This window comes from Oncorhynchus keta, chromosome 25 (genome assembly GCF_023373465.1).
Source record: "Oncorhynchus keta strain PuntledgeMale-10-30-2019 chromosome 25, Oket_V2, whole genome shotgun sequence".
Classification (NCBI taxonomy): domain Eukaryota; kingdom Metazoa; phylum Chordata; class Actinopteri; order Salmoniformes; family Salmonidae; genus Oncorhynchus; species Oncorhynchus keta.
Window position 1 is genome coordinate 47319670 of NC_068445.1, and position 17332 is coordinate 47337001.

The 17332-nt window shown below is 47.1% G+C and overlaps 1 protein-coding gene and 1 long non-coding RNA gene across 51 annotated transcripts in view; both read right to left on the minus strand.

The window, feature by feature from the left end:
• Window positions 1-890: 890 nt before the first annotated feature.
• LOC127911859 (uncharacterized) lies at window positions 891-13124 on the minus strand. Its single transcript, XR_008079665.1, has 13 exons — window positions 11037-13124; window positions 10166-10241; window positions 9330-10001; window positions 8897-9136; window positions 8418-8680; window positions 8342-8382; window positions 7875-8236; window positions 7454-7804; window positions 6023-7190; window positions 5602-5870; window positions 5032-5452; window positions 4051-4996; window positions 891-3670 (listed from the first exon to the last, which is right to left on the minus strand). It is a non-coding gene; the product is annotated as an uncharacterized LOC127911859 (long non-coding RNA).
• A 1953-nt stretch (window positions 13125-15077) lies between these two features.
• The window catches only part of LOC118380717 (atrial natriuretic peptide receptor 3-like), an 84107-nt gene continuing 81852 nt past the window's right edge, over window positions 15078-17332 (minus strand). For 2 of the 50 annotated variants that reach the window (XM_052479800.1, XM_052479751.1), the window contains exon 9: window positions 15078-17299. The gene's annotated coding sequence lies outside the window, so the exon portion shown is untranslated. Of the gene's footprint in view, window positions 17314-17332 lie in introns of all 50 variants that reach the window. The other 48 variants (XM_052479784.1, XM_052479754.1, XM_052479789.1 and 45 more) reach the window with 47 other exon arrangements.

Sequence of the window (17332 nt, forward strand, 5' to 3'; positions counted from 1 at the left end):
TACAGTCTCTTTGCAGTACAGTCTAGTCCCCTTGCAGTACAGTCTCCTTGCAGGACAGTCTCCTTGCAGTACAGTCTCCTTGCAGTACAGTCCCCTTGCAGTACAGTCCCCTTGCAGTACAGTCTCCTTGCAGTACAGTCTCCTTGCAGTACAGTCTAGTCACCTTGCAGTCTAGTCTCCTTGCAGTACAGTCTAGTCCCCTTGCAGTACAGTCTCCTTGCAGGACAGTCTCCTTGCAGTACAGTCTCCTTGCAGTACAGTCCCCTTGCAGTACAGTCACCTTGCAGTACAGTCTCCTTGCAGTACAGTCTAGTCCCCTTGCAGTCCAGTCTCCTTGCAGTACAGTCTCCTTGCAGTACAGTCCCCTTGCAGTACAGTCCCCTTGCAGTACAGTCTCCTTGCAGTACAGTCTCCTTGCAGTACAGTCTCCTTGCAGTACAGTCTAGTCACCTTGCAGTCCAGTCTCCTTGCAGTACAGTCTAGTCACCTTGCAGTCCAGTCTCCTTGCAGTACAGTCTAGTCACCTTGCAGTCCAGTCTCCTTGCAGTACAGTCTAGTCACCTTGCAGTACAGTCTCCTTGCAGTAGTCTAGTCACCTTGCAGTCGAGTCTCCTTGCAGTACAGTACAGTCTCCTTGCAGTACAGTCTAGTCACCTTGCAGTCGAGTCTCCTTGCAGTACAGTCCAGTCCCCTTTGCAGTACAGTCTCCTTGCAGTACAGTCTAAAGAGTTCCCGAAGGTTATCGTGCTGTGCTATAGAAGGTCAAGTAAGAGGAGAAGGGGGCATTTGACAAGCCAAATATCATTCTTTCCATGTTGTTGAGTCCTTTATGGAGAGAATCTATAGTGACACCAAGGAAATGGATTACAATAAGGAACTACAGGACAAGCTACTTTTTACATTTTATTTGTGAATATATATATATACACACAATGTATGTTGGTAATGTAAATAAGTTACATTTCTGACATATATACGTCTTAAAAAGCCATGTATAGTCTGTAAAAGGCAGATATTTCTTAATAATGTGTCATCTCAGAAAATAATACAGTAATATTACACAAACAAAGGGGTTAAATAAAAGAAACCATAAAAGGTCAACCCATAAATAACACTAACACATTATATGCAGATACTTTACTTACATCACTACATGTCCTCATCACTAGCTTCATGTAGCTTTTATATATCATTCATTATGATACAAACTGATTTTTAATTCACTGTGAAATGTCCACTTTGAGAGGCGTGTTAGACAGGCGTCTTATATGCAATGGCCCAATTTTTTTAGGAAGTTAACCCAGAGACTGTTGCCGAAGCTCGTACGTGTATTTGCTGTAAGGTTTGTGGATGCTTACAAAACTGGATTCCTTTAGAAAATGTAATCCCATTTCCTTTTCACCTCAAAGGGGCCTGTGTGAAGATGAGAGGCTAAACTAAATTAAAGTGTACCGACACCGTTTCAGAAAGTCCTTCACATGATTGTCTCCCGATGACATTTTACAATTGAAAGCTATTTTCAAATTTTCAAGATAGAGACGTTTAGATCACAGGTTTTGTCTGTCTGTCTGTCTGTCTGTCTGTCTGTCTGTCTGTCTGTCTGTCTGTCTGTCTGTCTGTCTGTCTGTCTGTCTGTCTGTCTGTCTGTCTGTCTGTCCGTCTGTCCGTCTTTCCGTCCGTCCGTCCGTCCGTCCGTCCGTCTGTTTTTGTCTGTCTCTGTGGGAGGACTAGTATGGTTTGTATCAAGTGACAAAGGGAAATGTTTCCTCTGGAACACTTTGATAATGTCAGATATGTTGGCCTGTATCCTGGTGGGTTAGGGTTGGGGTCAGATATGTTGGCCTGTATCCTGGTGGGTTGGGGTCAGATATGTTGACCTGTATCCTGGTGGGTTAGGGTCAGATATGTTGACCTGTATCCTGGTGGGTTGGGGTCAGATATGTTGGCCTGTATCCTGGTGGGTTGGGGTCAGATATGTTGGCCTGTATCCTGGTGGGTTGGGGTCAGATATGTTGGCCTGTATCTTGGTGGGTTGGGGTCAGATATGTTGGCCTGTATCCTGGTGGGTTAGGGTCAGATATGTTGGCCTGTATCCTGGTGGGTTGGGGTCAGATATGTTGACCTGTATCCTGGTGGGTTGGGGTCAGATATGTTGGCCTGTATCCTGGTGGGTTGGGGTCAGATATGTTGACCTGTATCCTGGTGGGTTGGGGTCAGATATGTTGACCTGTATCCTGGTGGGTTAGGGTTGGGGTCAGATATGTTGACCTGTATCCTGGTGGGTTAGGGTCAGATATGTTGGCCTGTATCCTGGTGGGTTGGGGTCAGATATGTTGACCTGTATCCTGGTGGGTTGGGGTCAGATATGTTGACCTGTATCCTGGTGGGTTGGGGTCAGATATGTTGGCCTGTATCCTGGTGGGTTGGGGTCAGATATGTTGGCCTGTATCCTGGTGGGTTGGGGTCAGATATGTTGGCCTGTATCCTGGTGGGTTGGGGTCAGATATGTTGACCTGTATCCTGGTGGGTTATGGTTGGGGTCAGATATGTTGGCCTGTATCCTGGTGGGTTGGGGTCAGATATGTTGGCCTGTATCCTGGTGGGTTGGGGTCAGATATGTTGACCTGTATCCTGGTGGGTTAGGGTTGGGGTCAGATATGTTGACCTGTATCCTGGTGGGTTGGGGTCAGATATGTTGGCCTGTATCCTGGTGGGTTATGGTTGGGGTCAGATATGTTGACCTGTATCCTGGTGGGTTAGGGTTGGGGTCAGATATGTTGACCTGTATCCTGGTGGGTTGGGGTCAGATATGTTGACCTGTATCCTGGTGGGTTAGGGTTGGGGTCAGATATGATGACCTGTATCCTGGTGGGTTGGGGTCAGATATGTTGACCTGTATCCTGGTGGGTTGGGGTCAGATATGTTGGCCTGTATCCTGGTGGGTTGGGGTCAGATATGTTGGCCTGTATCCTGGTGGGTTAGGGTTGGGGTCAGATATGTTGACCTGTATCCTGGTGGGTTGGGGTCAGATATGTTGGCCTGTATCCTGGTGGGTTGGGGTCAGATATGTTGACCTGTATCCTGGTGGGTTGGGGTCAGATATGTTGACCTGTATCCTGGTGGGTTATGGTTGGGGTCAGATATGTTGACCTGTATCCTGGTGGGTTAGGGTTGGGGTCAGATATGTTGACCTGTATCCTGGTGGGTTAGGGTTGGGGTCAGATATGTTGACCTGTATCCTGGTGGGTTATGGTTGGGGTCAGATATGTTGACCTGTATCCTGGTGGGTTATGGTTGGGGTCAGATATGTTGACCTGTATCCTGGTGGGTTGGGGTCAGATATGTTGGCCTGTATCCTGGTGGGTTGGGGTCAGATATGTTGGCCTGTATCCTGGTGGGTTGGGGTCAGATATGTTGGCCTGTATCCTGGTGGGTTGGGGTCAGATATGTTGGCCTGTATCCTGGTGGGTTAGGGTCAGATATGTTGGCCTGTATCCTGGTGGGTTGGGGTCAGATATGTTGGCCTGTATCCTGGTGGGTTAGGGTCAGATATGTTGGCCTGTATCCTGGTGGGTTGGGGTCAGATATGTTGGCCTGTATCCTGGTGGGTTGGGGTCAGATATGTTGGCCTGTATCCTGGTGGGTTAGGGTTGGGGTCAGATATGTTAACCTGTATCCTGGTGGGTTCTGGTTGGGGTCAGATATGTTGACCTGTATCCTGGTGGGTTAGGGTTGGGGTCAGATATGTTGACCTGTATCCTGGTGGGTTAGGGTCAGATATGTTGACCTGTATCCTGGTGGGTTAGGGTTGGGGTCAGATATGTTGGCCTGCATCCTGGTGGGTTGGGGTCAGATATGTTGACCTGTATCTTGGTGGGTTGGGGTCAGATATGTTGACCTTTATCCTGGTGGGTTATGGTTGGGGTCAGATATGTTGACCTGTATCTTGGTGGGTTGGGGTCAGATATGTTGACCTGTATCGTGGTGGGTTAGGGTTGGGGTCAGATATGTTGACCTGTATCCTGGTGGGTTGGGGTCAGATATGTTGACCTGTATCCTGGTGGGTTATGGTTGGGGTCAGATATGTTGACCTGTATCTTGGTGGGTTGGGGTCAGATATGTTGGCCTGTATCCTGGTGGGTTAGGGTCAGATATGTTGGCCTGTATCTTGGTGGGTTGGGGTCAGATATGTTGACCTGTATCCTGGTGGGTTGGGGTCAGATATGTTGACCTGTATCCTGGTGGGTTGGGGTCAGATATGTTGACCTGTATCCTGGTGGGTTGGGGTCAGATATGTTGACCTGTATCCTGGTGGGTTAGGGTCAGATATGTTGGCCTGTATCTTGGTGGGTTGGGGTCAGATATGTTGACCTGTATCCTGGTGGGTTGGGGTCAGATATGTTGACCTGTATCCTGGTGGGTTGGGGTCAGATATGTTGACCTGTATCTTGGTGGGTTGGGGTCAGAAATGTTGACCTGTATCCTGGTGGGTTATGGTTGGGGTCAGATATGTTGACCTGTATCCTGGTGGGTTAGGGTTGGGGTCAGATATGTTGACCTGTATCCTGGTGGGTTAGGGTTGGGGTCAGATATGTTGACCTGTATCCTGGTGGGTTGGGGTCAGATATGTTGACCTGTATCCTGGTGGGTTGGGGTCAGATATGTTGACCTGTATCCTGGTGGGTTGGGGTCAGATATGTTGACCTGTATCCTGGTGGGTTGGGGTCAGATATGTTGACCTGTATCCTGGTGGGTTAGGGTCAGATATGTTGGCCTGTATCTTGGTGGGTTGGGGTCAGATATGTTGACCTGTATCCTGGTGGGTTGGGGTCAGATATGTTGACCTGTATCCTGGTGGGTTGGGGTCAGATATGTTGACCTGTATCTTGGTGGGTTGGGGTCAGAAATGTTGACCTGTATCCTGGTGGGTTATGGTTGGGGTCAGATATGTTGACCTGTATCCTGGTGGGTTAGGGTTGGGGTCAGATATGTTGGCCTGTATCCTGGTTTTTTGGGGTCAGATATGTTGACCTGTATCCTGGTGGGTTGGGGTCAGATATGTTGGCCTGTATCCTGGTGGGTTATGGTTGGGGTCAGATATGTTGGCCTGTATCTTGGTGGGTTGGGGTAAGATATGTTGGCCTGTATCTTGGTGGGTTAGGGTTGGGGTCAGATATGTTGACCTGTATCTTGGTGGGTTGGGGTCAGATATGTTGGCCTGTATCTTGGTGGGTTATGGTTGGGGTCAGATATGTTGGCCTGTATCTTGGTGGGTTGGGGTCAGATATGTTGGCCTGTATCTTGGTGGGTTATGGTTGGGGTCAGATATGTTGGCCTGTATCTTGGTGGGTTGGGGTCAGATATGTTGGCCTGTATCCTGGTGGGTTAGGGTTGGGGTCAGATATGTTGGCCTGTATCCTGGTGGGTTAGGGTTGGGGTCAGATATGTTGACCTGTATCCTGGTGGGTTAGGGGGGTCAGATATGTTGGCCTGTATCCTGGTGGGTTGGGGTCAGATATGTTGGCCTGTATCCTGGTGGGTTAGGGTCAGATATGTTGGCCTGTATCCTGGTGGGTTAGGGTTGGGGTCAGATATGTTGACCTGTATCCTGGTGGGTTGGGGTCAGATATGTTGACCTGTATCCTGGTGGGTTAGGGTTGGGGTCAGATATGTTGGCCTGTATCCTGGTGGGTTGGGGTCAGATATGTTGGCCTGTATCCTGGTGGGTTATGGTTGGGGTCAGATATGTTGACCTGTATCCTGGTGGGTTATGGTTGGGGTCAGATATGTTGGCCTGTATCCTGGTGGGTTAGGGTTGGGGTCAGATATGTTGGCCTGTATCTTGGTGGGTTGGGGTCAGATATGTTGACCTGTATCCTGGTGGGTTGGGGTTGGGGTCAGATATGTTGGCCTGTATCCTGGTGGGTTATGGTTGGGGTCAGATATGTTGGCCTGTATGATGGTGGGTTAGGGTCAGATATGTTGACCTGTATCCTGGTGGGTTAGGGTCAGATATGTTGACCTGTATCCTGGTGGGTTGGGGTCAGATATGTTGACCTGTATCCTGGTGGGTTAGGGTCAGATATGTTGACCTGTATCCTGGTGGGTTGGGGTCAGATATGTTGACCTGTATCCTGGTGGGTTGGGGTCAGATATGTTGGCCTGTATCCTGGTGGGTTAGGGTTGGGGTCAGATATGTTGGCCTGTATCTTGGTGGGTTGGGGTCAGATATGTTGACCTGTATCCTGGTGGGTTGGGGTCAGATATGTTGACCTGTATCCTGGTGGGTTAGGGTCAGATATGTTGGCCTGTATCTTGGTGGGTTGGGGTCAGATATGTTGGCCTGTATCCTGGTGGGTTGGGGTCAGATATGTTGACCTGTATCCTGGTGGGTTATGGTTGGGGTCAGATATGTTGACCTGTATCCTGGTGGGTTAGGGTCAGATATGTTGGCCTGTATCTTGGTGGGTTGGGGTCAGATATGTTGGCCTGTATCCTGGTGGGTTGGGGTCAGATATGTTGACCTGTATCCTGGTGGGTTATGGTTGGGGTCAGATATGTTGGCCTGTATCCTGGTGGGTTAGGGTCAGATATGTTGACCTGTATCCTGGTGGGTTAGGGTTGGGGTCAGATATGTTGACCTGTATCCTGGTGGGTTAGGGTCAGATATGTTGACCTGTATCCTGGTGGGTTAGGGTTGGGGTCAGATATGTTGGCCTGTATCCTGGTGGGTTGGGGTCAGATATGTTGACCTGTATCCTGGTGGGTTGGGGTCAGATATGTTGACCTGTATCCTGGTGGGTTGGGGTCAGATATGTTGGCCTGTATCCTGGTGGGTTGGGGTCAGATATGTTGACCTGTATCCTGGTGGGTTAGGGTCAGATATGTTGACCTGTATCCTGGTGGGTTAGGGTCAGATATGTTGACCTGTATCCTGGTGGGTTGGGGTCAGATATGTTGACCTGTATCTTGGTGGGTTAGGGTTGGGGTCAGATATGTTGACCTGTATCTTGGTGGGTTAGGGTTGGGGTCAGATATGTTGACCTGTATCCTGGTGGGTTGGGGTCAGATATGTTGACCTGTATCCTGGTGGGTTGGGGTCAGATATGTTGGCCTGTATCTTGGTGGGTTATGGTTGGGGTCAGATATGTTGGCCTGTATCTTGGTGGGTTGGGGTCAGATATGTTGGCCTGTATCTTGGTGGGTTATGGTTGGGGTCAGATATGTTGGCCTGTATCTTGGTGGGTTGGGGTCAGATATGTTGGCCTGTATCCTGGTGGGTTAGGGTTGGGGTCAGATATGTTGGCCTGTATCCTGGTGGGTTGGGGTCAGATATGTTGGCCTGTATCCTGGTGGGTTAGGGTCAGATATGTTGGCCTGTATCCTGGTGGGTTAGGGTTGGGGTCAGATATGTTGACCTGTATCCTGGTGGGTTGGGGTCAGATATGTTGACCTGTATCCTGGTGGGTTAGGGTTGGGGTCAGATATGTTGGCCTGTATCCTGGTGGGTTGGGGTCAGATATGTTGGCCTGTATCCTGGTGGGTTATGGTTGGGGTCAGATATGTTGACCTGTATCCTGGTGGGTTATGGTTGGGGTCAGATATGTTGGCCTGTATCCTGGTGGGTTAGGGTTGGGGTCAGATATGTTGGCCTGTATCTTGGTGGGTTGGGGTCAGATATGTTGACCTGTATCCTGGTGGGTTGGGGTTGGGGTCAGATATGTTGGCCTGTATCCTGGTGGGTTATGGTTGGGGTCAGATATGTTGGCCTGTATGATGGTGGGTTAGGGTCAGATATGTTGACCTGTATCCTGGTGGGTTAGGGTCAGATATGTTGACCTGTATCCTGGTGGGTTGGGGTCGGATATGTTGACCTGTATCCTGGTGGGTTAGGGTCAGATATGTTGACCTGTATCCTGGTGGGTTGGGGTCAGATATGTTGACCTGTATCCTGGTGGGTTAGGGTCAGATATGTTGACCTGTATCCTGGTGGGTTAGGGTTGGGGTCAGATATGTTGGCCTGTATCCTGGTGGGTTGGGGTCAGATATGTTGACCTGTATCCTGGTGGGTTGGGGTCAGATATGTTGACCTGTATCCTGGTGGGTTGGGGTCAGATATGTTGGCCTGTATCCTGGTGGGTTGGGGTCAGATATGTTGGCCTGTATCCTGGTGGGTTGGGGTCAGATATGTTGACCTGTATCCTGGTGGGTTATGGTTGGGGTCAGATATGTTGACCTGTATCCTGGTGGGTTAGGGTCAGATATGTTGGCCTGTATCTTGGTGGGTTGGGGTCAGATATGTTGGCCTGTATCCTGGTGGGTTGGGGTCAGATATGTTGACCTGTATCCTGGTGGGTTATGGTTGGGGTCAGATATGTTGGCCTGTATCCTGGTGGGTTAGGGTCAGATATGTTGACCTGTATCCTGGTGGGTTAGGGTTGGGGTCAGATATGTTGACCTGTATCCTGGTGGGTTATGGTTGGGGTCAGATATGTTGACCTGTATCCTGGTGGGTTAGGGTTGGGGTCAGATATGTTGGCCTGTATCCTGGTGGGTTGGGGTCAGATATGTTGGCCTGTATCCTGGTGGGTTGGGGTCAGATATGTTGACCTGTATCCTGGTGGGTTGGGGTCAGATATGTTGGCCTGTATCCTGGTGGGTTGGGGTCAGATATGTTGACCTGTATCCTGGTGGGTTAGGGTCAGATATGTTGACCTGTATCCTGGTGGGTTAGGGTCAGATATGTTGACCTGTATCCTGGTGGGTTGGGGTCAGATATGTTGACCTGTATCTTGGTGGGTTAGGGTTGGGGTCAGATATGCTGACCTGTATCTTGGTGGGTTAGGGGTCAGATATGTTGACCTGTATCCTGGGGGTTGGGGTCAGATATGTTGACCTGTATCCTGGTGGGTTGGGGTCAGATATGTTGGCCTGTATCCTGGTGGGTTATGGTTGGGGTCAGATATGTTGGCCTGTATCCTGGTGGGTTATGGTTGGGGTCAGATATGTTGGCCTGTATCCTGGTGGGTTATGGTTGGGGTCAGATATGTTGGCCTGTATCCTGGTGGGTTAGGGTTGGGGTCAGATATGTTGGCCTGTATCCTGGTGGGTTATGGTTGGGGTCAGATATGTTGGCCTGTATCCTGGTGGGTTAGGATTGGGGTCAGATATGTTGGCCTGTATCCTGGTGGGTTATGGTTGGGGTCAGATATGTTGGCCTGTATCCTGGTGGGTTAGGGTTGGGGTCAGATATGTTGGCCTGTATCCTGGTGGGTTGGGGTCAGATATGTTGACCTGTATCCTGGTGGGTTGGGGTCAGATATGTTGACCTGTATCCTGGTGGGTTAGGGTTGGGGTCAGATATGTTGACCTGTATCTTGGTGGGTTGGGGTCAGAAATGTTGACCTGTATCCTGGTGGGTTATGGTTGGGGTCAGATATGTTGACCTGTATCCTGGTGGGTTATGGTTGGGGTCAGATATGTTGACCTGTATCCTGGTGGGTTGGGGTCAGATATGTTGGCCTGTATCCTGGTGGGTTGGGGTCAGATATGTTGACCTGTATCCTGGTGGGTTGGGGTCAGATATGTTGGCCTGTATCCTGGTGGGTTGGGGTCAGATATGTTGGCCTGTATCCTGGTGGGTTGGGGTCAGATATGTTGGCCTGTATCCTGGTGGGTTGGGGTCAGATATGTTGACCTGTATCCTGGTGGGTTAGGGTTGGGGTCAGATATGTTGGCCTGTATCCTGGTGGGTTAGGGTTGGGGTCAGATATGTTGACCTGTATCCTGGTGGGTTGGGGTCAGATATGTTGACCTGTATCCTGGTGGGTTAGGGTCAGATATGTTGACCTGTATCATGGTGGGTTAGGGTTGGGGTCAGATATGTTGACCTGTATCTTGGTGGGTTAGGGTTGGGGTCAGATATGTTGACCTGTATCCTGGTGGGTTAGGGTCAGATATGTTGGCCTGTATCCTGGTGGGTTGGGGTCAGATATGTTGACCTGTATCCTGGTGGGTTAGGGTTGGGGTCAGATATGTTGGCCTATATCCTGGTGGGTTAGGGTTGGGGTCAGATATGTTGACCTGTATCTTGGTGGGTTAGGGTTGGGGTCAGATATGTTGGCCTGTATCTTGGTGGGTTAGGGTTGGGGTCAGATATGTTGACCTGTATCCTGGTGGGTTAGGGTTGGGGTCAGATATGTTGACCTGTATCCTGGTGGGTTGGGGTCAGATATGTTGGCCTGTATCCTGGTGGGTTGGAGTCAGATATGTTGACCTGTATCCTGGTGGGTTAGGGTTGGGGTCAGATATGTTGACCTGTATCCTGGTGGGTTGGGGTCAGATATGTTGGCCTGTATCCTGGTGGGTTAGGGTCAGATATGTTGGCCTGTATCTTGGTGGGTTGGGGTCAGATAAGTTGACCTGTATCCTGGTGGGTTAGGGTTGGGGTCAGATATGTTGACCTGTATCCTGGTGGGTTAGGGTTGGGGTCAGATATGTTGGCCTGTATCCTGGTGGGTTAGGGTTGGGGTCAGATATGTTGGCCTGTATCCTGGTGGGTTGGGGTCAGATATGTTGACCTGTATCCTGGTGGGTTAGGGTTGGGGTCAGATATGTTGGCCTGTATCCTGGTGGGTTAGGGTTGGGGTCAGATATGTTGGCCTGTATCTTGGTGGGTTAGGGTTGGGGTCAGATATGTTGGCCTGTATCCTGGTGGGTTGGGGTCAGATATGTTGACCTGTATCATGGTGGGTTAGGGTTGGGGTCAGATATGTTGGCCTGTATCCTGGTGGGTTAGGGTTGGGGTCAGATATGTTGACCTGTATCCTGGTGGGTTGGGGTCAGATATGTTGACCTGTATCCTGGTGGGTTGGGGTCAGATATGTTGACCTGTATCCTGGTGGGTTGGAGTCAGATATGTTGACCTGTATCCTGGTGGGTTGGGGTCAGATATGTTGGCCTGTATCTTGGTGGGTTGGGGTCAGATATGTTGGCCTGTATCCTGGTGGGTTAGGGTTGGGGTCAGATATGTTGACCTGTATCCTGGTGGGTTATGGTTGGGGTCAGATATGTTGACCTGTATCCTGGTGGGTTAGGGTTGGGGTCAGATATGTTGGCCTGTATCCTGGTGGGTTGGGGTCAGATATGTTGGCCTGTATCCTGGTGGGTTGGGGTCAGATATGTTGACCTGTATCCTGGTGGGTTATGGTTGGGGTCAGATATGTTGGCCTGTATCCTGGTGGGTTGGGGTCAGATATGTTGACCTGTATCTTGGTGGGTTATGGTTGGGGTCAGATAATTTGGCCTGTATCCTGGTGGGTTAGGGTTGGGAGAAAGAGAGACCGGAGTTTCCTGACACTGCTACTGGGCCAGTATTCAGAAAGAGAGACCGGAGTTTCCTGACACTGCTACTGGGCCAGTATTCAGAAAGAGAGACCAGAGTTTCCTGACACTGCTCCTGGGCCAGTATTCAGAAAGAGAGACCGGAGATTCCTGACACTGCTACTGGGCCAGTATTCAGAAAGAGAGACCGGAGTTTCCTAACACTGCTCCTGGGCCAGTATTCAGAAAGAGAGACCGGAGTTTCCTGACACTGCTACTGGGCCAGTATTCAGAAAGAGAGACCGGAGTTTCCTGACACTGCTACTGGGCCAGTATTCAGAAAGAGAGACCGGAGATTCCTGACACTGCTACTGGGCCAGTATTCAGAAAGAGAGACCGGAGTTTCCTAACACTGCTCCTGGGCCAGTATTCAGAAAGAGAGACCGGAGTTTCCTGACACTGCTACTGGGCCAGTATTCAGAAAGAGAGACCGGAGTATCCTGACACTGCTACTGGGCCAGTATTCAGAAAAAGAGACCACATCCAGGATCAGTGTTAACATCATAATGAACAAGAAGAGGGATGAGGGGGGCCTGATCCTAGATAACCACCTCAACTCTGAGATGCTCTGTGAACGCACCTACTGGGTGTTCAGGGAAGTCAGTACGTGCCTCAATGACTCCCTGAACACGGAGTTGATGTCTGATCACTTCCTGAAGGATGTGCTGTAACGGCCAGTCATTGGTTTTGGAACGTACTGATTCTTTATCAAGTATATTTTACAATGGAGTTTGAAATAGGCCAATAAACGTTCAGAAGGGAACACTTTGGGACTGAGTGGTTGTATTTATTATACTACGTACTACGTACTACGCACTACGTACTACGCACTACGTACTACGCTCTACGCACTACGTACTACGTACTACGCACTACGTACTACGTACTATGCACTACGCATTACGCACTACGTACTACGCAGCACTACGCACTACGTACTACGCACTACGCACTACGTACTACGCACTACGCACTACGCATGGAGATTAACATTGGCGTATGACAAAAACAGTTTAGAGTTGGGAGGAAAACCTCATAGCTCTTGTATGTGATGTTGTTGCAATGAGTGGGATTGGATTGGATGATGTGTCTCCCACTCCAACAGGCTTTTCATTTAACTACTGCACTTTAAAAGGTTCCAATCAGTATCATGTCATTTAAATCACCCAGTATTGGCCCTGGTTTAACCGCAGGCTGCCAATAGGCTGGGTGGATGTATTTACCTTGTGCAAGGCCTGCAGTGACTGGCCTCTGTGTTTCCCCCAACACCAGCCTTGACTGGCCTCTGATTGGCCATCCTTGCCAGACTCATTTTTCAAATGATGAGTTTTCCAACTGATGCCATATACCATGTCATTAACATGTCCCCTAGAACTTTTAACTCCCAAACGGCCTCCGAAATGACATGTTTAAGAGGGAATGAGGATGTCTGAAACAAGATTTGAAAAACAAAACCTTTTAGATCATTCCAAAGGTGGAAGAGGAATTAAGACTGAGATTCAAATTAAATAATTGAAAAATTAATATTTCCATTTAACGATTTCTCTTCCAGACACCTAGCTGGCATGCTGGAGTTATTATAGTTATTCTAGTATCACATTAAGCTCTATTTAAATGCCCTTTATTTTCTACAAAGGATTTTATAATTGAAAAGAGTCCAGTGGAGATTTCATTCCAGATTAGTTTTCCGCGCTTTTCATTTTCACCAAACTTTTGAGGACATGATTTACATTAGAGCAGAGCCCCCCGAAATAAAAATGAAATAAAACAAATTCTTCTAAAATATATCTACACCATATTGCCAAATGAGATGGTCCTTCTGCCCAGGAAGAAGAGAACATAAGGGTCCAGGAGTAATAATGAAATATTAATGCCATCTAACCCTAATGAGGCATCTGATATCATTCATAATGCATTAATATCAGATGTGTTCTTAACTATGTACTAAATACGTGAGTCTGTAGATATTTTATCTAAGATTTCTGTTATTATACTAAAAGACATAAATACATAAATATAACTAATTTACACATATCACTTTGATGATTCTGTAGTTTCCCAAAATATACAGTTGAAGTCTAAGTTTACATACACTTGGATTGGAGTCATTAAAACTTGTTTTTTCAACAACTATAATTTTGGCAAGTCGGTTAGGACATCTACTTTGTGCATGACACAAGTCATTTTTACCAACAATTGTTTACAGACAGATCATTTCACTTATAATTCACTGTATCACAATTCCAGTGGGTCAGAAGTTTACATACACTAAGTTGACTGTAACTTTAAACAGCTTGGAAAATTCCCGAAATTTATGTAATGTCTTTAGAAGCTTCTGATAGGCTAATTGACATCATTTGAGTCAATTGGAGGTGTACCTGTGGATGTATTTCAAGGCCTACCTTCAAACTCAGTGCCTCTTTGTTTGACATCATAGGGAAATCAAAAGAAATCAGCCAAGACCTCAGAAAAAACATTGTAGACCTCCACAAGGCTGGTTCATCCTTGGGAGCGATGTCCAAATGCCTGAAGGCACCACGTTCATCTGTACAAACAATAGTACTCAAGTATAAACACCACGGGACCACGTAGCCGTCATACCGCTCAGGAAGGAGACACATTCTGTCTCCTAGAGATGAACGTACTTTGGTGTGAAAAGTGCAAATCAATCACAGAACAGCAAAGGACCTTGTGAAGATTCTGGAGGAAACAGGTACAAAAGTTTCTATATCGACATAACCTGAAAGGCTGCTCAGCAAGGAATAAGCCACTGCTCCAAAACTGCCATAAAAAAAGCCAGACTACAGTTTGCAACTGCGCATGGGGACAAAGATCGTACTTTTTGGAGAAATGTTTGTCCATAATGACCATGTTATGTTTGCACGAAAAAGGGGGAGGCTTGCTAGCTGAAGAACACCATCCCAACCGGGGTGGCAGCATTGGGGTGGCAGCATCATGTTGTGGGGGTGCTTTGCTGCAGGAAGGACTGGTGCACTTCACAAATTATGTGGAACGCAAATTATGTGGATATATTGAAGCAACATTTTAGGACATCAGTCAGGAAGTCAAAGCTTGGTCGCAAATGGGTCTTCCACATGGATAATGACCACAAGCACACTTCATACTTTTAAAGTTTTAAAGTTGTGGCTAAATGGCTTAAGGACAACAACGTCAAGGTATTGGAGTGGCCATCACAAAGCCCTGACCTCAATCCCATATAAAATGTGTGGGCAGAACTGAAAAAGCTTATGCGAGCAGGGAGGCCTACAAACCTGACTCAGTTACACCAGCTCTGTCAGGACGAATGGGCCAAAATTCACCCAACTTATTGTGGGAAGCTTGTGGAAGGCTCCCCGACACGTTTGACCCAAGTAAAACAATGTCAAGGCAGTACTACCAAATACTAATTGAGTATATGTAAACTTCTGACCCACTGGGAATGTGATGAAAGAAATAAAATCTGAACTAAATCATTCTCTCTACTATTATTCTGACATTTCACATTCTTAAAATAAAGTGGTGATCCTAACTGACCTAATACAGGGATTTTTAACTAAGATTAAATGTCAGGAATTGTGAAAAACGGAGTTTAAACGTATTTGGCTAAGGGGTATGTAAACTTCCGACTTCAACTGTATATATATATATATATATATATATATATATATATATAGTGAAATAACAGGTCTCAGAGATGCAGAGGAGAAATATATGTTACTATTCATCTCAGAAGAAACCAGTCTGTTTTGTTATAGTTGTGTCAGAATCATCATATACTGTAATATACATTATTATTATACTGTGGGAAGAGTATATTACAGAATTACCATATTTAATCTAAAAAAAATATCTCTAGAAAATTCTTACTTTCGAAAATAAGCAAAGTCGAATAGAGGTTTTTACCAGAGAATTTTAGTTTGCAAAGTGTAATACTATATAATTTACTTGATTGGTTGATTGAGAATCAAATCACTGCAATGATACCGAAATGGTGTAATCCGAAGTTTAAAGACTCAAATCTCCTGTAGTAGTTTCCGGTGGGTCCCTTTAGTGTGGACCATTCCATTGACCAGGGCTTTCCTCCCCCAGGTGTTTGCTCCAACCCCAGTTGAATTACAATCCAGTGTGCTAGATTAGGATTGATGTGAAAACGGTATCTCTCCAGGAAGAGGGTTGGAGGGCACTGCCGTAGACTGTTCTCTCTGCGTACCGCACAGCAAGTCTGGAACCACCAGGACCCTGAACGGGTTCTAACCCCAAGCCGTAAGATTATTAAACAAGACTGTTATCTCTGATCTGACCTGTTTATCAACCCCTGTTATCTCTGATCTGACCTGTTATCTCTGATCTGACCTGTTATCTCTGAGCTGACCTGTTTATCAACCCCTGTTGTCTCTGATCTGACCTGTTTATCAACCCCTGTTATCTCTGATCTGACCTGTTTATCAACCCCTGTTATCTCTGATCTGACCTGTTTATCAACCCCTGTTGTCTCTGATCTGACCTGTTGTCTCTGATCTGACCTGTTGTCTCTGATCTGACCTGTTGTCTCTGATCTGACCTGTTATCTCTGATCTGACCTGTTTATCAACCCCTGTTATCTCTGATCTGACCTGTTTATCTCTGATCTGACCTGTTTATCAACCCCTGTTATCTCTGATCTGACCTGTAATCTCTGATCTGACCTGTAATCTCTGATCTGACCTGTAATCTCTGATCTGACCTGTAATCTCTGATCTGACCTGTTTATCTCTGATCTGACCTGTTTATCAACCCCTGTTATCTCTGATCTGACCTGTTATCTCTGATCTGACCTGTTATCTCTGATCTGACCTGTTATCTCTGATCTGACCTGTTGTCTCTGATCTGACCTGTTGTCTCTGATCTGACCTGTAATCTCTGATCTGACCTGTTATCTCTGATCTGACCTGTTATCTCTGATCGGACCTGTTATCTCTGATCTGACCTGTTATCTCTGATCTGACCTGTTTATCAACCCCTGTTATCTCTGATCTGACCTGTTTATCAACCCCTGTTATCTCTGATCTGACCTGTTTATCAACCCCTGTTATCTCTGAGCTGACCTGTTTATCAACCCCTGTTATCTCTGATCTGACCTGTTAACTCTGATCTGACCTGTTATCTCTGATCTGACCTGTTTATCAACCCCTGTTATCTCTGATCTGACCTGTTTATCAACCCCTGTTATCTCTGATCTGACCTGTTTATCAACCCCTGTTATCTCTGATCTGACCTGTTATCTCTGATCTGACCTGTTTATCAACCCCTGTTATCTCTGATCTGACCTGTTTATCAACCCTTGTTATCTCTGATCTGACCTGTTTATCTCTGATCTGACCTGTTTATCAACCCCTGTTATCTCTGATCTGACCTGTAATCTCTGATCTGACCTGTAATCTCTGATCTGACCTGTAATCTCTGATCTGACCTGTAATCTCTGATCTGACCTGTTTATCAACCCCTGTTGTCTCTGATCTGACCTGTTTATCAACCCCTGTTATCTCTGATCTGACCTGTTTATCAACCCCTGTTATCTCTGATCTGACCTGTTTATCAACCCGTTATCTCTGATCTGACCTGTTATCTCTGATCTGACCTGTTATCTCTGATCTGACCTGTTTATCAACCCCTGTTATCTCTGATCTGACCTGTTTATCAACCCCTGTTATCTCTGATCTGACCTGTTTATCAACCCCTGTTATCTCTGATCTGACCTGTAATCTCTGATCTGACCTGTAATCTCTGATCTGACCTGTAATCTCTGATCTGACCTGTAATCTCTGATCTGACCTGTTTATCTCTGATCTGACCTGTTTATCTCTGATCTGACCTGTTTATCAACCCCTGTTATCTCTGATCTGACCTGTTTATCAACCCCTGTTATCTCTGATCTGACCTGTTTATCAACCCCTGTAATCTCTGATCTGAC